The sequence below is a fragment of the Blennius ocellaris genome (genome assembly GCF_963422515.1).
Source record: "Blennius ocellaris genome assembly, chromosome: 18".
Taxonomy (NCBI): Eukaryota; Metazoa; Chordata; class Actinopteri; order Blenniiformes; family Blenniidae; genus Blennius; species Blennius ocellaris.
This window is the reverse complement of record NC_137667.1, coordinates 14,661,280-14,684,939: the sequence shown is the minus strand read 5'-3', so window position 1 is coordinate 14,684,939 and position 23,660 is coordinate 14,661,280. Positions and strand designations below refer to the sequence as shown.

Here is a 23,660-nt window from a genome sequence, read left to right as displayed (position 1 = left end):
AGAAGATAAAGAGAACTATTATGTTTAAGTGCCAAGACATTACCACCATGTACTTGACTATATCTATTTATTGTAAGTCATATCTCAATTGCAAAATGACAACATTATCAGCAACACTATGCAGCCCTAACATTTCGTCATTATCATAACTTTATCATAATAAAGTTGTAATGTTCCAGATGACATGTTCAGAACGGATACACATGGCGTGTAGCCGACATGTCACTGTTGTATTGTAAAACTCTGCACAACAGTAGGTGTGGGATATGAAACCCCAAATCCAACATGATTCCACGTCTTCGTCTTCTTCACATGGAGATCTGTTCACATTACAGTCTGGTGATGTCCCATTTAAATTAGGACGTAAACAAACATGCTAAACAAAAATTGATCTCAGCATTTCAGCATTGAAATGCAATGTGAACTATGAGCGTGTATGGTGTGCATAAGACTGTAAGCATGCAGCAGTGCTTCAGGCTACAGTGAAAACATGTACATCAAGGACAAGAACACAGTCTCCTTTCAGATATGATGAGAACGTCATGACCGAACCGACGAGCCAAACATCAAGTGATTATACACTCATGCAAACACACCCCTGATTATTATAGACACATCCTTCAAGACGTCATGGCTTCAAAATAATCACAGTGAAATAATCATGTCAGGGTTAGGTTCTCATTTCCAGTGTAGGAACATGCATTAATCGTGTAAAATTAAAGAGGACAACCATTTTCACATGTTTCAAAAATCAATCAGATATCAAATGAACACTAAAATCCTCGTTGTGTCATTTCATTAGCTCACCTGCTACAAAACGTACCAAACCGAAGCTTTGACAAATCTCAGTTTCAAAAGATTAATGTTTCTGTTCATCATGCGTGGTGCATATCTCTGCCATAGGACTGACAGTTGCATACAGTTACTGCCTGACTGGACATGAAGGCTGCCGACGAAGAGGAAGGCATTTTCATCAGAAACACACACACAAACACAAACGTACATCCAGGACATCTGCACACGTTCTGTACATGCTGCAGTTGCCAGACTGTGACATGATGATATATGACAGCAGTGTTCCCATGAGAATAGTGCTGCCATTTCTTTTGGGCTGCTATGAGAACCTACTCACACCTTATCTCGTTTCTGGAGGAGCAGGAAGACGAAGATGTATAAGAAAGATAAGACAAACTAGAGGACATTCAATTCAAACCTCTTTCAAATCTGTTAAATAGTTAAATAGCAAATACTGACAGTTTGCCTCATGAGCGAAGAGATTCAGGCCCGGTTACGTTACATCATAACGCCGTAATGTGGCAGCACCTCTGCATGGCTCAATGCAGAAATTTAGTTTCGTTGATTAGTTAGTTCAAATCTCTCAACAAGGCTGCAGAAAAGCTCCTCAACCAAAACCAAAAAAAAAAAAAATGTAGATGCATGAGCTGATAGAACTAGCACTGAGATAATTACGCTCATTTATTACAGTTTTTTCCTGGTTCATTCACTGAAGCAGTCGATAGATTCTGAGCCGACACTGTGGTCTCCCGAATACTTCTGCGCTGGTGTCTGCTTTGTTTTTTTTTTCTGATTTGTTTATGATGCACTGCCAATAAAACAGAGTAAGGCCATCACTGCAGTTTGTTTAAGCAAAAAAAAAAAAAAAAAAGTCCTTGAGACTAAAAGTATATATATGATTTTCCTTCCTTTTCCATTTTTATTTTTACATCCAGTCTATTGACCAGTCAGCCTCTTTTCTAACTGCACACCTCCTGCCACTCTGCTCTTACTTTTATGGTCCATTCATCTTGGGTGGTGCTTCCTGCCGTCACCTATCACCATGGCAACGGCTGCAGTGGGATGTCATTGGCCACTTTATAAGATCCCAAAGAGACAGGGGCAACAAAGGGTGGTGGGGAAAACAAATGGAGGATGTTGTCAAAGGGAGGAACGTGTGGACTAAGACGACGGCGAGGCATCAAAACACTTGATGAATGATTTCAATATTAGAGCGTGAGAATAAGAGGGGCGATCAGGGATGACTCATTCATTGTGTACAAGCACAAAGCAGGGTGACGGACGACACGTGCCAGAGGAGAGCAGGGGGCCTCCACGGGTACGGCTCACTGCACCCAGCACAATATGTCCAACTGGAGGCTCTAATGAATCCTAATGGAGTATTTACTCACTCACGCTGCCACACAATGAAGCTGCAGACCCCTCAGTGTGGAGCAGGTCAAGGGCCTTTTATTCGAAGAGCTTGGCACAGACACCAGACTCTTGGTGCGTCCGTTGCTAGGTTGAACAAAAAACACACACCCACAGGCAGCCAGGGTGTCCCGTTTTCTTTTCAACTTCCAAACTACACAACGATTAAGAGACAGCACTACGATAATACAACAAATTGACAACCAAGACATGACTGAAATTGCAAAAGCATGGCCAAAAAAAAAAAAAAAAACCACAACGCACATTCAGCAGTGATGCAATTTGCTCGGCTCCAGTTTGTGGATGTATAAAATCACAAACAGAGCGGCAATGAAGGAAGCAACGAGCCGGGCAGTTGGTTGGAATGGAAATCAAACGGCCTTTGCCTCCTCTCCAACAAGAAAGATCCCATCACTGAACAATGAAAAATTCATGACCTGAACAGTGATTTTCTCGCTGGATCACCATGAAACAGAATTCAGATCATAGCGGAGAGGGGCTTTACACATAAGTTCATACTAAGCATGTGGTTTGTCTCAGGTTCATCAGAATACATTAAAATACTATGCAGAGAGCAGTTTATTATTCCACCTGCAGCAAACATGTAAGTATGACACGTGCATCTCCAAAAAATTCAGCAATAATATGATATATTATACATTTGTTACACAAATGTATAAATACTACAAGCTTTGTCCCCTTCCTTTTTATTCTTACATTCTTTCTTTTTGATCATTTAAGTGTATAATTAATGACTATAAAAAATTAAGAATAAAAAAATTAAGTATCTCATTATTAAAATCTTTTTATATATTTTATAAAATATTTTAATTTTATATATATATAATTAAAATATTTTATAAAATATATATTTTTTAATATGTTGTAACTGTCACAATATCATTTAAATAATTCATGTAGGTCTTTTAGTCTATGCTATGAGTGTACAATCAACTGACAAAACATGGCCCAGAAAATATTTTTTTTCTGCAGCAATAACAAAAGGTTTATGAATGATTGATTGAGTCAGTTTTCCCAAACTTGACACTTGTGAATCTCACCACAATAAGCTTTCCTGTAGCTCAAAATAATGTTTGCTTGTGGGTTGATAATGACTTTTAAAATCTACAATGACTTAAAGATTTCATATGTCCACGACCCACGATCACAACAATCTCACTTAATACTTCCTGTGATTCCAACATTCAAACATGAAAAGTCAATTATATTCACCACTTTAAATGTGCTCTGATGCAGTTCAATGAAGCTTCCATAAATATAGAACATGTAGCAGAAAGTGGAGAAAGAGAAGAGCTGATCTTTTAGACGTTGACATTCTGGAACCTGTAAGGGTCAACAAAAAAACCCCTTGTGTGCATCAAAAGTAGTGAATTATTTAGCAACGCTTAGAATAAATCCTTAGAGCAAAAATACATTTGACATAAATGTGTCCTGTAGAGTGAAATATTCTCATCTCGAAGCCTGAGGCTGGTTGCATCACTTCAAGTTATCCTGAACATTTTGTCCTCGGTCCAGTGGATGTGGGATCTTACCGTGGACTATCGCATTTTTCTGAACAACCAGCAGCTGCAAATGTAAAAGCGTAGGAATCTCAGCAGCCAGTGGCAAATAGAGAAGAGATCAAACTGGCAAAGCTTGCTTGCAGCTGGCTTAAATTAGTGATGCAGATTTTTAGTGCAGGGTGCCTATAACTGCTCATCTACCATAGAAAGCAAAGGGGACATGGAAAAAAATGGACGCTGTCAACTTTTTCTATGCAACTTCATCAGCATAAGAGGGAAAATACTTTTTTTTCCTGTTATTCTAATGAAGCTATACTTTTTTATTTGCTTTTTGTTAATTTAGTCCTCATTAGCACAAACAACTAGACAGAAGACTCTCTAAGGTGGTTGCTTTCTTTGTGAGATAAACATTTGGAACATCTATAAACCGTCATATCGGTCAGTAAGTCTACGTTGCACACCTGTCAAACAAATTTTAATGAACATTTGTGACAGCAACATTAGAAGACAGCAATTTCTCATTAAAGCAAATTCAAATGCTTTGGCCAAAATCCCAAAACCTAATTTATAAGTACTGACCAAATTCCGCCAATACTACAGAATACCAATTCATGTAAAATATACTTGTGTAAAACATTCTTATACTTTAGAAGCTGCCAAAATCGCAGACCACGCCCCCTCACAGCAGTTAAACATCTGTGAAACAGCGTTTTAACTTTTCAACTGCACAGTTTATTTCGCTCTTTGAATGTTTTCAGAGATACATTTCGCTAAACTGTTTTAGTAATGAAAGAGTAAGTTTGTGTCCAGTTGTAACAGTTTTAACCATCGAAACTCTTCATGCTCTTCTCTGAGTATGGCTCCGTTCTTCAAAATGATGCAGATTATGCTAGCTGAAATATCCGTGATGTGAAGTGCGAGGCTAGCGGCGGGAATACTTCTAATCTGAGGAAGCTTAATTGCCCTCCATGGAACCCAATTTTTCCAGAGGGGAAAGGAATAGGAATAGGAGGATGCGGAGCTGGGTTTTAATTTGGGCATTATTAAGAAAAAAAACCTAGAAATTTGTGAACCAGCTGCGATGTTACAATACAAACATTGAATGTTGTTTTGATATATTTATTAAACTTTATATATTGAGAAATAAATATGCAAATTGTTTTATTATTAAACAAATGAACATTTATTGCCACATAAACACACACTGGTACTGGCCACCAGTACCGTATAGTTCAAAAGTGAAAGGTACCCATCCCTACACATCAAGTCCTGTTTACCAACTTCACGTCCCAAAGCACACGTCACAGAACTCACGTTGGCAGAACATATCGTGTATCGTGTGCCAGTGGGTCTTCTTGCCAATTAAAATTCTGTACCAGCCGACATCCCTCCAGGGGTGAGACGACACCTTGCAGGCCCTCACTAGTGTAGTGCTACAACACACACAAACGCACATGCAGAGATCTCTTGTTGTTGGACTAAAAATACACCTGCAGCACCGGTGCTGTCAGGCTGGGCTCAGACAGCTATGCTAACTAGGCTTGCTGGTAACTGGAAATTTCAGAGAGAATCCTCGTACATAATAAGCTCATTTCCCTATCGCAAAATAACTGAATATCTGACTGCAAAAGTCTCTGGATGCTGTCTAACTTGTGCACAAACTAAAGCTTCTCTGTGCAGTTGTGCAAGCTTCTCGTTCAAGCTGAAGATTTCCTTTTTAGTCCATGGCTGCATTTCATGTACATGTCAGATGGCAAGCACCCACGACCAGGCGGGCATGTTCAGCAAGGCACTCATTTAGCATCACGCTCTGCATCTGCTTTTGATCAAAGCGAGAGTCGGGGAAAGCTGGCACACAGTTGGTGTATACAGGTACTCAGGTGGCGGTGAACCACTTGCTGGCAGAATTTCCTGGCAAGTATAAGGAGTCACTTCTGACAAACAAAAAGCTCACATCATATGCAATGCTTGTATTGCATTTGGACGATTCTGCCACAGTGGCGGGCCGTGCATTTCTGACTGAGTCCTTCACTAGTGCTGGTTCAATCCACTCTTCAAGACCATTTTTATGGCTACAAAAACCATGTTATGCAGAAATGCAGTATAAAGAGCCATTGCATCACAGATAGATACCCGTGCGGCCAGAATACATACCCTTACTGATGAAAAAATATCTGGAGTTCGCAACTCTGCTTCAGCTGGAGCTACATTAAAAAAGCGGCTGCTTTCCTCAAAACTTCTGGAGGTCGAGGAGGGTCAGCTTTTCATGGTCTCGAAAATAATATGATGGCAAATAATGTCATCCTGAATCCTGCCTTGGAGTTTGTAGTGAGCACTAGTAAGTAAATTGTACTGGACCTCCATGGACTCTGACTGCTGCGGTGCGTTCAAGACCTCTGCAACCAAATGTCTTTATGTTCTCCATTAGTTATTTTAAGTCGACAAAACTGCTATTAAATCAACACAACTATATTTTTGTTTGTGCAGCTCACTACAGATACAGCCAGCTAGCACTGGAGTGAACTCTGACGATCCAATCAGAGGGTTTGAAAACGCTGACGTCATGCTAGACCTTCGAGAAGGCCCTGATTCGCCAATATCAATATCTGATTGGTTGAAGCAGTAGCGTGACCGACACTAGTTTTACACTGCAGATGCCTGCAGAACTGAAAGTGAAGGCCGAAGGCAGATTTCTTTACAACGACAACAGGGGATGGCTGAAATATGACTGGTTAAAAATGTTAATATGGAAATACACATCTGGAAGCAGTGGAGCCGGGGGATAAGCTCTGAAGTGGAAAGACCATTTGGAATTATTTAAAAAGTATTCATGGACATAATATAATCAATATCAATCTGTGATTCAGATATTTTTCTTAGGCCTCCAGAGAACGCCTTGAAGCACCACTGTTCTGCCTTATCTATTAAATTTGCAAAATACGAACAAATGGAACAAGCTTGACCAAGCAGACAACAAAGATACAACAAGTTTGCACGTCAATAAACTGGCCCTTTGTCATGCATTTTCTTCTTTCAGCTTCTTTAAAAAACACAGCAAAATACTAAACTTTGTACCCTTGTGAGCATGTGAAGAGAAGAAACCATTGTGAGGTTTTCTTCACACACACTGAATCTCGCACTGAGTAAGTGGTTGGACACAGCGAGCATTGTATTCAGTTACAAAGAGGTTACATCGCTTTTGACATTCATTTAGCAAACACGCTTCATCCCACTGTAGACAACTAAATATTCATGGACATCTGTATGTCAACATCAATGACTAGTGTCTGATGAACAAACAGACTCAAAGAAGTTTATCTGCTGACTGAACAGAAACCCACTGCAATGAATAATGAAAGCCTGCTGCTCAATAATAAATGCTTGCATGCGTGTGCTGTGCAGCTGCGCTTGTTTGGCCTGTGAGGGAAATTTCATTATACCGACTCCCTTGTTTTTCATACAGATGTGAAGGACATGCACACAAACTCACCAAAGCCAAGAACCCTTGTCAGCGAAGGCAACAACAAAGATGGTGATTAGAAAAAGAAAAGAAAAAACACCCAAAAGTCACTGCACTTCAATACTACCATGTCCGGGACACGAGGTGGTTATTTGATCCAAAGGAAAGTCAGGAAAAACCTTTCACTGAAAATATATTATTTACCTTTCTGCTTTAAAAGTTTGAACATAAGAATGACTGAAGTGAAAGAAGGTGTACGAATGAAAAACATGGAGGGAAACTTTGATTACTGTATTGGCCATGCTTTTTATCCTCTCGATCAAATGGCTGAAAAGTGCTTCTTATACTAGGATGTATGACAATTCATGGCTATCAATTTCAACACCTAACTGATTTTCTTATTATCAACACTACATTTGGTCGTCAGTGAAAGTTGAAAATGTCTTTTCTTCAGAGGAAACATAAATATACCATATTGTTTCAAACTCGATACCACAGGTCAAGATGTGAGTCAAGACCTTTAGCTTCTGTTAGATGCAGAGCAATCAGAGACTTCTGACCAAAGGTGTCAGTGGTGAAAATTTGATAAAAATCATGTAGTTTTGACATAATCCTTAAAAGTCTATGAAAGTAAACACTGATCTGGATCCCCTCCATTCAATGGAAGCTTCCATGGTCTAATATCCATCTGTGGGGAAAATTTCGTCACAACCCGTGCAGTAGTTTTGACGTAATCTTGCTAACACAGGCATACAGACAAACAAATATACACCGAGGATTTTATTGCGTCCGCCAAAGATGTAAAAAAAGAAGTTTGTCCTGACTGAGTGAGAGGTGAACATGTCAGTTGAAAAAGAGAAAGAGAAAGCTTGAGGCGCAGAAACTAAAATCTAAAATGCAGTGTGGGTGGCATCAGGGGGGGTAAAAAAAAGCAAGATCAACTTCTCTCATCGGGATCTATGCCTGAGTCCACATCAGAGGCTCCATGTTTCAGGGCAAAGAGACGAGATGGAAAATGCAAGCGGTTCTTTTTTTACACGGGAAGTCGGTAGCTAATATTTCATTGATGCTGTAAGTTTTTCCAATATATTGCCGTATTGTGATTTAATACTGTAGAACGGACTGTGATGTGCTGTTTCACATCCATCTGACTGTTGAATATCCCACAGGGAAGTATGTCAAACACAGTTACTCTCTGTAGCGCGATGTGGCGTGAATCATAAGAAATGACACTGCTTTTCTGCATCTGCCCTTTGAGCACTGACCGTTTCACGTCGATCACGTCATCAGACCCTTGATTCACCTGCAGTATTTATCCGCCTGGCTCAGCACAAATTCAGATCAGCTCTTCTTTTGTCACCTCCTGTGATCTGGTTGAGTTTTGGAGGTAAACATTATTTCAGTTTCCGTGGTTTAGCTGATGTTCTCATATAGGGATATTTGAAAGAACGTGCAAATGTAAATGTAAAAATGTCACTTTTTAAAACATGTCCAACATCTTTGAATCTTTTAGTCGTATCTTATGGCCAATATTCTACCCATTATATCTTAGATTGACAAGGCACACTCGCTGCCTTTATCATGAGCATCACGGTGTTCCTGAAAAACTCTACTGGCACAGCAGGGTCAATTACACCCCAAACAACAGATTAAACAACCCATTCACAGCCGTTGACTGAACTCGGTGCGGCTTGGCAGCAGCTGAGGGGCGGATATGTGACGGAGAGAGACAGGAGGGAAAGCGGAGAGGATTTGTGGGATAAATTGGACCGATCAGACGGTGCCCAGGGCAGCTGTGCAAACCTCTCATGGGCTGCCACTTGAGTTTGTGCAATGTCACAGTGTGTATCTGTGCATGAGAAACGACTCGGGGAACAAAGTGCCTGCAGACCAGGATAGTGATGGTTGGCGGAGGTGTCCTTGCTCCGGGCCGGCCCGAGGCAGTGCCAGTTGGTACAGAACACGAGCCCGACCGCTGGGACGGGGCCGAATGCTGGTTTCAGGAAGTCTCAGCAGATCCAGCTAACGAGAAGCTTTTATGTTCATCCAATGGATGCAAAAGCAAATTTATCAACAGCTGTATTGATTTGCACAATTTCAGAAATTGTAGTACAAATTACATTGTAAGATATTTAAAATTGGATGAAACTTTTGACATGTCAGATATTTTTGCGTGACGACCAAAGAGGACACATTACTAATTTGTTGATTTGTCTCCACTTTCAACCACACAAAGCTCTTTTTTCTAATTAATCAGATTTTTCTTATCCCACAAGGTTGTTTACTTTTGGTCTTGCAGTACTATACTGACGAAGAAAAAAGTACTTTTAAAGAAAAACCTCAAAATATAAAGAAGTAGAAATAGCTTAATGGAAACAAATGCTTCAATATAATTTGAGTATCTCACTGACAAAAAAGTGAAAAAAACAGTGAGAAGGCATATGGATGAGAGAGAGAGAGAAAGAGAGAGAGAGAGACAGAGAGAGAGAGAGAGCAAGAGCGAGAAAATAAACTTCTAGATTAAACTGAAACTTTTATCTGGGAAATGTTGGATATAATTGGGTGTATCTTCCTCAAGCTTATCTCTCACACAGTTTTTATTCACAAAGAAAAAACATGTTTAAACTCTTGAACTGACTGTATGAAAGTTATGTAACCTAACATAAAGCACTTTCCGTTTCAAACTCCCTTTAAATGTGGAATCACATTCACGTCGTTGCACTTGTTTCACAATCTGAAACAAGTGCTCCTCAAACACAAACGTGATGGCACATTACCCGAGAGCAATAGGTGGTGCCACAGAGGCAGAGAGGCCAGCAGAGGTTGATCACTGTCCTTGGGGCCTTTTTCCATCTTTAGAAACGCCTGCTCAGTGGGGGTCAAGAGGTCAGCTGCCGGCATTATGTGACCTGTGTCTCATGATATCTTATCACCCCCCCCCCCCAACAACAGCCTCCACCTCATGCACCCACACTTAGTTCTGAGAGCTACGCTTAAAATAATAAATAGGAGGGGAAAAAATCCTCCTGCGAGGCAAAATGGTGGGTGAACAATCTCTGCATGCAAATAGGATGAACGCTGGGGTGGACGGGATGACTGAAACTCTAAATAGCAAAAGGGGTGCTCGAAGACAAAATGTGGTTTAACAGACTTGTATTAACAGCATTACAGAACAGTGACTCAATTAAAGCTCCAGCCAGCCACTTACTTTGCAGTTATATTGAATAATAAGAAGGACACGATTCACAAATGCCTGCCGGGCAATTCTTACAAGCAGCGCAAAGAAATATCAAAATTGTGGCAGACTGTTACTTAAGGTGTCTGCATGATTCAACTCCACTATATTTAGATGTAGACTGAGGTCTCTGTATGTGACTCCACAGGAACACAATTGAGACAACAGAGGCAATGCGGTTGTGTTTTTCACACAGCTGACATAAACAGGCGCTTGCAAGTATAGATTCAATCAATGGTTGAAGCCCAGGCCATGAGTTATCTCCAGAGAAGGCAATATGGGAGACAAAAGGACAGAGAAAAAAGAAAAAGAAAAGAAAAGACAAAGCACACGTTGGCTGTCACTAGACAATGTGGATCTCCAATCGAAGCAACTTGAAAGGAAAGCACAATTCTAATTCTTGCTGCAGGTAGAAAGCCTCTCACAAGCGTCTCTCCTCTTGGTCACTTGTATTTCTTCCCCCTTATCAGCAGACATTTCCAGCGCCAAAACTTCCCTTCAGTGTCAAGTGAGGCTAGTTTTGTGCTCATGCACTCACAAATGCACAAGTAACAACATAAGACGAAACAGAATCCACAGAAGCTGTTATCTGTGCCCCCACATGATTCTTTGTTATCTTTCACAGTCAGTCAAACTTTGGCCTGTCTGCCAGCAGCATTCTTCACTGCACTCCCGAAACAGTTTCTGTGTGTATAAGGATATCAGAGTCATCAAGCACTTGTCAATCACTGTCACGCTGCCTCATTTTACAGCTGGGAGCTTTTCCGGTCCGGTAGAATTAGACAAGCTCTTACACAGCCTGCTCATAGTCCACCTCTAGTGATCTTTTACAGAGACACATCTCATACAGACACTTAAAGATGCTTCATGTAACTGATCCCCCCAAAAATCTAGAAGGAATTAGGACTCAAACCTTGCCTGTTAGTCCCTTTTTACCTGTACATTAGCCACAATTTGAGGATTTGTAAGTAGTACTATATTTCAACACCTAAAATTAAGGTGAAAACATGAAATTTCAATTGAATTCTGTGTCAAAGGCATTTATGTCATTTTACTTGATTTGTAAATACTCTGTAAACACAGGAAGTCACAACTTTTCAGAAACACTTCTACTGAGCATGTGCACCATCGCCATAGTAAATAGTTCTTCTGCATAAGCGCCACCAGATGGACAATAACAATAATGGCGGCCACCAGAGTGTCATCGCTCCCAGTCCATATTCTCCTGGGACTTGGTAGTTTTATAGTTCAGTGTCATACGTAATAGCAATCCAACTTCGCCGTCAGTCCGCACAAATGTCAGTTTACGCGCCATTGCTAATACTTATAGTATATTGTTCTCTGCGAGCATGTGTGTGGTTTCAGTACAAAAACAACTAAAAGCACCAACACAGCCTGGAATGCTAACTCCATCATTTTTAGCGATTCCACCATTGCTGTGTCTTAGTTTTAGGAGACGAAAACGCAAAAACAATACGTTTTAACTTAAAACATTGTCGTGTAAACAGATTAACGTCACAATCAGTGTTGGAAAGAGCATATTTGAAAGTAAAGTGGTACTGTAAATCAACATGGGTTTTTTTTGTTTTGACGACCCACATCTAAACACAAATATTTGTAGTTCGCCCTCTTTAAATTCTTCAAACTGGCTCATTACTTGTTTCTAGCTCCAGAAATGACAGATCAGAGTTCAAGTGAGGGAATTGAAACAGCAGGGGGTAACAATTATCACTGACGGTGCAGAAGTTCATCAATTTAACAGCAGTTGAGTTACATCAATATTAGCTGAACACCAATTTTCAGATGGAATTCCAGATGGTCCCCATTTTATTCCTCCCTCTAAATCTGTGCCATTGTTAATGGCTAAGCTGGTGTCTCCATGCTGACATAGTATTGCAATAACAATAGTTATGTGTGTGCACATGTGCATATATGGGTGTGTTTGCAAACCCCCAACCAATACCACGAAAATGGCTCAAGATGCCTGAACAGTTGCATCATGTATCAACAAAGAAGTTATGCACATTCAGAACCTTTTACTGAGGTAAATAAGTTAAGTTGGTACTTTTTACCAAAGTGCCTGCACCTAATTATATGTGCCACTCAAGTAAAGAATGTGGTTCTTTGCTTCGGGTTACTGGGTGTTGATTTCCTCTGGAACAGTTGTGAACAGCTGCAATCCGTCCTGTTCCATAAGCATTAAACAGAGCACTGTTTCTAATGCACTTAAAACCTGTTTACTGCAAGAGAACATCCTCCGTGATGTTGGAATTCACTCAGTCCTCCTGGCGAGTACGTGATGGATGTCCAACTATTTCTAATATGAGCATTAATCCACAGCATCTGTGCTGCATTATCGGCATTAGATTAGCATGAATTCCCCTGATAATAGATATTAGCTGCTGCTTGCATCTCTGTGGTCTGACTAAACTGTTTTGTAGCCACTTCTTCTCATTATAGCTTCCTTATAAGTTCAGTTCATGAATGTTTCTTAAATGAATGCTCATTATTGTTATTCAATTAGTAACACAGAGACTATAAATGTAATATAACAGAAGTGTTAAACATGAGGCCCATGGGCCCAAACCAGCCTGCTTGAGGCAGACTGTAGGACAACTCGTCCACAGACAGCACACTCAAGAGGGAAACTTGTCCACAGCTGAGATTTCATAATTTTTTTGAGCAAATAAATCCTACACAATGTACTTTTACATATTATTTCTAATTGATATTTTATATATGCTTCATATATCTAGTAGATGTCCATATATATTTAGTATAGTATCATATGGATTTGTTTCTCACGAAGAATGGTCTGGTCCCGCTCCCAAGAAACCTTGGCATTGTCGTGTTTCTGCACATTCCAGCTCACTGTATAAATCAGATTTTAATCATTTTCAGTAATAATTTTTTAGTTTTTACAAAAATACTGACATTTTCGTCATGTATGCACAACAAAGAAAAACTTTAAAGTTCAAGTTTAAAGGTTATGTTTGGTACTATTTTACCAGTCCAGCCCACTCAAGATGAAATTGGGCTGTCTGTGGCCTCTGAACTAAAATGTGTTTGACACCCCTGTAGTATCTTGACAATGGGACAATGTGTGCCCCGAACAAGATAATGCCTTTATAAATTAAAGAATCAAACCTGATATTTGAAAGTTACATGAAAAGTTATGTATGACTATGGAATAAGATCTCAGATAGTGCTTCAGTGACAATGTGCAAACAAATCTTTTAAATGAGAGGAACTTGGATGAAAATAAAAAAAGACCTCAAATTGGGAAAGCCCTTTGAAGAGTTCTTCTATTACATTTCCTGTACTACATTTTGAAATTTATATTTGAAGCTCGAGGCAAAAGCTGTCCCACTACTTTATTTTTCCATTTTACTGTACTGTTACCTTTCCTTGAACTTACTATGCACAATCTGCAAGTTAACAAAAAAGAATCTGGACAATCTTTCAGGCATGGCCTACATCCAAGTAATACAAAATTTTGACCGCAAAACTGGCAGTCATCATTGGCCTCGTTGAAAGCAGTCGGCACTGAGCGTACGGCTCGTTTATGTAAAGCTGGTCACGTGAATGAGAGGAATTATAGCATATTCTTCTGTGAGGAAACAGACAATGGGGGAGAGGAGCAGGCGAGACAGAGGGTTGGGAGAAAAAAAAGAAAGAGATAGAGAGAATAAATACACAAGATGCTTATAAAGAATAATGGAGAGTGATATAGATAAGGAAGAGCTCTGCAGCAGTCCCAGCGGTGAGAGCAGGCCTGTCTGTCAGCACCTATCTGTCCTCCTGAGGCTTCAGATACGCAAAGCAGGCTCCTGCCTCCAGTTTCCACTAACATTTATATAACCATACACACAATAGTGGAATGACTCTTTGACTTTATCCTACACTTCTGGATGGACCCATGTGGGCTGCTGCTTCACTGTTTAGCTGGAGGAGGTTTTTTTTTTTCTCCCTCCAGGGAGCTCACGCCAAGATTATTTAACTCTAAATGCTGGACTGGCATTTATCCAGCTATAAGGTTGATTAAACAAACTGGAACACTCACAAGATAAGGCGTTCTTGGTGCACAGCTCGCTCCTGATGTCATCTTGTTTTATATCTTCTATGCTATTGTATGCAACTCTCAAAGGGGGTGTCGGGATTGATTGAAAATGTTAATCTAATATAAAGATCGGAGAGACCTCCAGGCCACCGTGCACCATCCCTGCCCCTCCCTTTGTCTGGTTTGCTGGATGACATGGACATGCGCTGAATGACCTTACCTGCCAAAGCATCAGCCTGATTAGCACTGCATTCCACTGCATTACCTCCTGTCAAGCTCATCTGAAGTATGTCACTGTTGCAATAGGATAATGAAATCAAAGGTATCCCTTTGCAGGGAAACAGAAGAAAAGCTGTATTTCAAAAGACACCATCTCTTTGACCTGATGCACAGTATATTCCTCCGAAACACAGCTCCTACCCCAAAGCAACCAATTCCACCACAACGATCATACTAAATGCTATTTTACATTTGCAGTGATTTCCAGACTGTTTGCAGCACCTCTCTCCGATCTCGACATAGTGTATGAACATTGTCTGATTTCTTGTATTTGTCCAAAACAACTGATGAAAGAGCAATTTAGAGGTGCAGGTCATGGTTGCAAGAAAACAAAACTATACTATAAAGTGTTGACAAAGTACATCTGTCATTTATAGTCAGGGCCAGAGCCAACTTATTATATTTCTCTTTATTTCAGATTGGATATCAGATTCTGCCTGTGACAATATTTATGAAATTTATCAAACACCTGTACTTAAGGCTGTAGCTTGAATGCCTCTTTCTACATGCAGTGGTCAAAGATAATGAAAGAAAACCAATAACTAGTGACTACTACATTCATGGAGGTGGGGACCAGCTGTAACAGCATTACTGGTGAAGATTCAGCTTGAAACGTAGAAAGCAAAGATGAATGCCACATTTGTTGCATTCCAATCTCGAAAGCAAACGCATTATGTACCAAAGTGATGGAACACAATGGGTGATTTTCTCGAGGAGAGAGAAAAGCTTTTACACCTAGAAAATGCTCATTCAAAAAGCTGCAGTATAGCTGGTGAAGATTCGCCTCTATAGTGATGCTAATTGTGGCGGCAGTTGTGAGTCACAGTATTAACAAGTTTGTCTTCAGTTCAGCGCTTCTGAATATCAGTCTGAATGTTTCATGTTTTAGTGATTACCAAGCACCTCTTGTGTCTACTGTTCCAATTCTTACTGGACTGAAGAATGCTAGGCTACATTCACACTGCAAGTCTTGATGCTCGATCCCAATTTTTTTTTGCTGGGATCCGCTTTTTTTGCGTGATCATTCACATTACATTCTGAACGTGACCTCTATCAGACTGGCGTGTGAACGTGACAAGACCAGATGTTTTCGGTCTTGCACATGTGCAGAAGATGCTGTTGATGGAAGTAAAAATGGAGGGCACGCAGGTCAGCACCAGGATTGGCAGATACAACTCACTACTTCCAGCCAAAATGACGTAAATCCTACACACCCCAACAAAAGCCAGCCCAAATCTCAGCCAATCTGAATTGGGTCGCATTTCCCTGCAGTGTGAACAAGGCCTTAGTGAGCTTGACTGTCTGTACTTCTGCGTTTGCCCTGTCCTATACAAGAGGAATAAATAGACATCATGACTGTTTTTTTTTTTTTTTATCAAATTAAATAAAAACATCAGTATAATGACAAAGTACCTGGAAAAATAAAAATTGGAGACTTCAGTTATACGTTTGGAATCGCCGCACCATGAGCGTATTGTCATTTTCCATCTCACATTTTGTGTCTCTGTAGCCAAGCTAACTCTGTGTTGGGCCAGTCCAAAGCCAGGAGTGTCATGGTTCATGAAAACATTGCAGTGGCAAGTGGCTATGTCAGGGGGTTGACGGTTCACGGTTACAGCTCGCTGGCTAGCTGGCTGACTGGCTTCATTCTGACCTCCAGGGCAATGAATCACATTCACATATCCGCCATCTTGTGGTCCAGCCAGCAACACTAACGTGAGAAAAAAAAAAAAATCTGTGCGATATGCCTGACTTATTGTATGATGTGCAGCAAAAATACACACCAATCCACCAAGGACACATCAGAAATTCCAATAGACGCCGTCAGAGTAAAGACACATGAGTTCCGTCAACACTCTATGAGCATGAATGTATTCGATTGCCAAAACAAACGTGGTTTGCTTCTCTTATATAACAACAGCATAGACACAATCTTAGCTCTGGGCCTATCTCTATAAATGAATGAGTTATGTAAGGGACTACTGCCTCTCAGACTATTTCCCAGAGTGCGACAGGACTGATATGCTGTGATTTCATCATCATATTGAAACTGTAACATTCTTCAGATGGTCTTGACAGGAGATACGCACAAATAATCCCACACCTCTGTGTCATTTGCATTTCCTCTGTTACCGCACTGTATTCAGTGCTACAGCATGCAGTCAATCCATGAGTGATAATCTCCCTCCACTGACAAGTCTATCCTGAGTCGATGCATCTTTAACCAGGAAGAAATTCCTAGAATCCCTCTGACCTCCGCTGCAATGATTAGTCCTGGAGAAGTGTCAGAGTTGCATATAATAAAGTCTGATAGCACCGATGAAGTGGTAGCTGAATAAGATTGCTCAGAGCGGGTTTACTTGCTGGGGATTTAAGTGAATTTGGCATTTCCGGCAACCCATCAAAGACAAAGGGGAGGACAGCTTGCCTCTACTTCCGATCTTGCCTTTTCAGAGGGAAGAGTAGCTTCCACTCTCAGCCTCTGCTGGGCTTCCATCCAACACAAATCAGTCGAGCCTTGTACTTGGGCCTCATGCAAATCCAAAGCGGAGCTGGATCCTTGCTGTGAGCTGTAAATGAAAAGCCAAATATTGGCTTCTAATTGAAGACAGCAGTTGTCTGTGTGCACAGGCACCCCCGTGGAAAAACACACTCGGCCACTAAGAAGCCACTTTGCGTCCTGATCTTCTCCTCTTTTCTCTCTTTTGCTTTGTTCTCTTGCATCTTTTCATAATGGAGCTCGGAGAAAAAAAAAGGTAGAAATGTGAGTGCTGTCCGTGTGGACTGCAGCAGTGATCAAAAGACACATCAAAGTGATTAAATAGTACATAATGTACCTGAAATAAAAGCCAATTGTATTTCACGCCTTACCCTCATACCGTTTCCATATACAGACCCACAGCATAACGAGAGAAACAGAGGAGAAAAGGGGAGAAGCTATAAAAATCCTAAAAGGAAATTCATTGTGTCTGTAATTGAATACAGACATCTGAGCCCTGACACGAGGAATTCAAGCTGCAAATGTGATAAACGTGCCTCTCCTCCCGCTTTTCCAAGCCACCATCAATCATCACACATGATCACAGTGACCAGGGCACTGTCCATTCCAGCTCAGTAGGAACCAATCAGTAAAACAGCAAAAATATCAGGATACAAGGAAGACCGAAAAAAAAAAAAGAGAGGAAAAAGATGTGCGGATGTTGAAAGAGGAAAAACAGATGAGGGAATATTGTTGCTGGCCAGAAGGATGGAAGAGATATCTACTTTTCCTAACTTTAAATATTCAAATTTATTCAAATATACAGAGGGTCTGAATGCAGCTGCAAAAATCAATTTGAACTGAATGGCAAGTATTTAGTGATAATATATAAAGGAGACATTAAAATACACAGGTGATAGTGTAAGAGCACCGATTTTTCTCCAAGAAACCCTGACAACAAATCCTCATGACGGGATTGTTTTAAAGCTTTTTAGTTATAGGCCTTGGAAAGGTCAGTGAAACAGTTATAACAGGATCAGGATTTCTTGAATCTATGAGCACTAACAAGGCTGGTGTGGCTAAATGAGGCTACCCAAGCTGTAGGACACCCAACATGGGTTAGTTTGCTTTCACAGCCTTGCTGTCTTTCTGGTTTTTTGTTCTTTTGAACTCTGTTAACTCAATCCAATCTGTACATTTATGGACATATAGCTGCATTGAGGGCAAGCTGAAAAGACTTGATAGTTTTAATGAAGAGGTGAGCATCAGAAATCAAATTGAAACTAATAATTAACTGTAGTTATGCTTAAATCATATGGTTATAGTTTGTTTCCAGCCTCACGTGGGCCTCTGATGTCTTTCAAGATCACAAAAGTGATTAACGTGATCTAGACAAACTGTGTCAGTAAAATCAATTTCTGTTTGTCACAAACCTGATTTCCCACCTAAATCAATATGTTAAAGTCTATTTGGCTTTTTGGTACAAGAACCAGGGGGAAGCTGACTTCTGTTTTGGCCTTAGAAAAATACATAATCTGTTTCACTTTGCTAACATAAACACTAACAATACTTTAACTGGAGACACACAGTCACATACACCCCCAGTGTCAATGCTTTAGCCAAAAGCAACCAGAGACAAACGAGTATCCAGTGCACTTCTCAAGCAGATTTGAGGCTACATTGTGTTTAGAAAGGGATCAGTCTACATTTGTCATCCACATGTACACATGACACCAGGGGAGTGGCATAAACCGTCTATAGTCTCCCTCATTGTTTCATTGTGGTCGTCAGCAAACAGCATATGCCAGGTCAGTCACAGAATACCACGGAGCTCCATTTCTCAAATACGTGGCACGGTTGATACTTTTTTTTTTTCTGTCCGAGAACGGGAGAGTGGGAGGTCACACGATGTTTTAATCCAGAATAGCAGGAGTTTGGTCTTTCTTCTTTTTGCCTGCATACTGCAAACTTTAAAAAAACAAAAAAAAAACAATGTTATTTTTCATGCTGGAAAGCGAGAACAAACTCTTCTTCTCGAGCTGTGACTGACAGATATAAAATAGAGCTTGTTTCTACAGCATGAAAGCAGAACAAATCCTTTTCTAAAACTCATCAGAGCCTCATGCTATATGCAGAGGGAGACAGCACTCTTGCAAATATCCAAACCGAGTTGTGATCCACCTTGTAGGCATTGAGGGCGTAGTATGGGAATGCTGTCTTATAAATGAGAGTAAACAGATCTATAATAAACAAAAACCGCTTGTGAGTCTAAACGAGAAAGGACAGAAAAGACACTTCGGCTCAAACTCCTCTCCTACATTAGAGAACTGATGCTTCTGATTTTAGTTGGGATGACTTTCTATTTGCCAGAGACAATAAGAGAGATCTTTTTCAGAGATACCATGTAAAACTATTTCAAAAGCCCTGTCAGTTCCCTCTCCTCCCCGGGGCGAGAAAAAGGCAGGCTGAGGAGCATAATGGCTACAATACTCGAGATGAGAAAGACAAGATGGATTTAAATTGATGAAACACAAAGAGTCTCTTCTGTGTGATACTGTACCACTACGGAGGTGGTAAATATTGATGTGTGAGATGAAAGATCAGGTTGTGGACCTTTGTGCTCCAAAGTAAATCCTCCTCAAAAGTCTCTGCGCGTCTACAAAGTTTTGAAATGTAATTAACCTTAATATGCCTTTTTGTTTTCACAAATGTGATTCCACCTTTGTTCGGAACAAAGGTTTTTAAAAAAGAAAAACATTTCATCGACTGCATCTGTCAGGCAGTGACAGGACAAAGGCACACTGTTGACAACTTTCATTCCTGGGGTTTCAAAGAGGAGTACTGGAATATGAGCAATGTCATACAATAAAAATGTGAGTTCGAAGGGAAAGGCACCGACTGTAAATGTCAGCGAGGTGGTGGAGGCAGTGGTAATAAGACACAAGGAGCGCCAGTCAGACAGGCTAAACTGTGCACTGGTGTGTCTCTGTCAGACCAGTTCAAGCTGCGGACAGAAGCTGTATTATAGCGCGGTGGGCATGGCCGAGAGGGAGAACAATAGCCCCTGTGTGGCGGACGCTCTGGAGCATCCTAACAGCTGGGAGATAGGAGGTCTGCCTGTGGCTCCACTAAATGGCACGTAAACAGGCAGTGCACACTGCGCACGCACACTCATTCCTGCCCTCTGCCTTTCTCAGAAGCCCTGACCCACCTTCCACCCACCTCCCCCTTGTGCCAGGCAGCCATCACTCATTTTAACTCTGGTCCTTCTCTCTCTCTCTCTCTCTCTTTGTCTCTCTCTCTCTCTCTCTCTCTCTCTCTCTCTCTCTCTCTCTCTCTCTCTCTCTCTCTCTCTCTCTCTCTCTCTCTCCACTTTCATTATGCCCTCTGTTACCCAGTGTCCTCCTGTTACCCCTCTCTGCTTTAGAAGAGAAAGACAAAAGAGAACTGAGCGATATTCTTTGCGAGTATGAGAGAGCCAGAAACTGGCAGAGGATCAGAGTAATGTCAACAAATGAGAGAGGTCCAAAAGCCTCCACAGGAGGCATGCCAAAGCTGCTCTACCACGAGGGCATCAGAAACACACAACATGAGTGCAAATCGAACGAGAATGTCATCTCCTGCAGCAATAAGTTCACAAGCAGCATCAGATACAAAAGCCAATATGTTCCATTATTTTTTTTTCCTTCTGCAAACATATACCAGCACCTTTACTAAATGCATATCACAAATATGAACAAAATACAATGCCACCATTTCAATATCAGGCCGCATGATAAAGCATTTGCCTCCAACAGAAGGAGAGAAATGATTCACTCTGGACCACAGCGGAGTGAGTCAATCACTGGATCTGCAATTATCATTATAGCAGCAGTCACTGGATTATTCTTCTAACTCTAAATCGGCATGAAAGAGCAAATGTTCTGCATATAGGATCCTTCTGAGTGGTTACTGTATAAAACCTGACCAACAGCTTCTACTCAGTCATGTGACAGCTCAGATATGTATGTGGACTGATAAATTTAACAGCTGTGAGGCCCCTCAGATTCCCTCATAGAAATTACAGCCATATAATCTTTCACATTATGTGCGTATCATCATGTTCTTGACGTGGGTCTATTGTAATAATCAGATCTCCAGAGAATCACATTTTTTATGCAGGCTTCTTCATGTCATGTTCCGGAGTGTAAAGCTGAGTCCTTACATTTAATTTCATGTTTTCCTATTTGTTGAAATTGACATGATGTATAAGACTTTCCTAATGTGAGATGATGAAGAGTTGCACTAAACACACCAGAGGGAGACTATTCTCTATCATCACTATTGATTGGATAAAAGAAGTTCCTAAGTATAGCACCGGGAGTCAGGCAGCGCGTCTGTCTTCTCTGGCTTTCATGCATTATCATTACATTTGAATATGATTTTAATACAGCAAGACCAGAGACGACAGTCAACGGCAGCGGCAGGGAGAGCAGCACATGCAATTTTATCAATGGCTTTGCAGCTAATTCATTCACACTCTTACTATTTGTCACTGTACTGACGTGTTGCTTGCTTTTCTGCAAACACTCACCAGCAGCATCCTGAGGTCCAGACCTTAACTACTGCAGAAAACATGGTCACTTCAATGACTTATAAGCCCCAATACCATGCATGACCACTTGAGCTCACATATTCATGCATGCACTGCAAGGAGGGCAAATCTTCCAAGCTGTCACCTTTTAGACCAGCCACTGTATTGCACAAGAGAAAAAGACATTTTCTATTTCGTGCTTTCATTTTTTTTAAATTCCCGTGCCTACTTTTCTTTTTGCACTTGAAGTAGTACAAAGAAGGTTTCAGATTTCACAAAGCATGATGTTCACTGGGCTTGATAGTTACCATCCCCCATGACTGCAAAACCCCAGCTCGGCTGGAGCAGAACAGAACAGAACAGACCCCAGCCCCTTCCCATCGCAGAGTCACAGCATTCTTACCGGGGGGAAATTAATTGGTACAGTTAATCACACCGTGAAACTCCACGACATGGCGAGGAGATAAAAGATGGCCAACGCGTGGTATTTGTCCTCTCTCCCTCTCTCCTTCTCTCTCTCTCTCTTTCTCTCCCTGTGTTAGATAATTTTGTGAGGCACAGCAAATATTTGCTCTCTGGGTTTCTCGCACCAGCATGATAGTCTTGAGACGGAATATGTCAAGACGCTGCAGCGGGAGCGCATGCAGATGCGCGAGCTGCAATATATCATCATCATCATCATCATCATCATCATGGTTACAAATAAATCCCCTCGTTATTTCTTGCATAAAAAGAAAGACTTCTCCGCACATGAGCAACTCGGGGATCCTGTCTGCAGGTGACAGGGTTACTGCGGGAGTCAGTGATGGCCAGGCAGTGTTGAATTACCGTTATGAGTCCAGTTTGACTCCCGTTTTCTAACACGGTCTAAAGCTGACATGCGGCAACCCTTAACGCTTATTAAAGTCACGTTTCCAAGTCATGCAAAAACTATTAATTCCATTGTGATTAATAATATTGTTATTACCTGATAGTTTTGCGTAAGCTTGACCCCCTTTTATTTCCTTGCCATCCTCACTGAGCAGCAGAGCTTGGCAGCATGTCCCAGAATTTAAATCCCCGGCTCGGATCCATGGTTGTTTCTCATATCAAATGTTCTCCTGCTGGAAGAGGCGGCGGCGGAGGAGGAGGAGAGCCCGGCCACTTTTCTCTCAACAAAGGGATTCTCCGCTTCGATGTTTCCGAAACTGGGGTAAAAGCAGCTCCTGTCCGGCCCACTGCAGGTTCACCAGCGGGAAAAATCCCTCAAACAGTTTCACGCTCACACCACGTGCGCTTTCTTTCGAGGGGAACCAGAGTGAAATTGGGATTCTTTTTGCGTAAACGTCCCCGTTGCAAGAGGAGATAATGGTACGAACCACTCTATTGTTGGGGCGCGCGCGCGAGAAAAGAGTGAGCGTCCCATGCTGATGTGTACTCGTGGGGAAGCTGGAGGGGATCCGCGCTCCATGTACAGGATGATAACCAGTCGCGTTATGCAGTCCGATCACTTTTATTTCATCCTGTTAACCCACACTAATCGTATACATCATCATATTTGGCTTTATGAGTGTCGGTTACTACGGTGCCGCTCGATAAAGCAGTTTTAAAGTGAGCATTGACTCGTTCATTGATTATAATTTTTCAATAACGAAATAATAGATATAAAGCTGGATATAATGAAACAAAAGTACAATAAAATAGTGGAGATGTGATCTGAATTATTGAGAACTGAAGATGTTTATTGCCATGTGAACAGACCAGCGTATGTCTGATCTGCCAGCATACAACAAATACAAAAAGTACAAACAAAAGTGCAAATAGATATATAGAAAATGCATACAATGACAATGACATTGGGCATTTC

The 23,660-nt window shown here is 41.1% G+C and overlaps 1 protein-coding gene across 1 annotated transcript in view; it reads right to left on the bottom strand.

Annotated features, from left to right (window-relative positions):
* The window catches only part of wasf1 (WASP family member 1), a 62,373-nt gene extending 39,473 nt beyond the window's left edge, over positions 1-22,900 (bottom strand). Inside the window, exon 1 of the mRNA XM_080513858.1 lies at positions 22,782-22,900. The gene's annotated coding sequence lies outside the window, so the exon portion shown is untranslated. The remainder of the gene's footprint in view (positions 1-22,781) is intronic.
* Between the last annotated feature and the right edge of the window lie 760 nt (positions 22,901-23,660).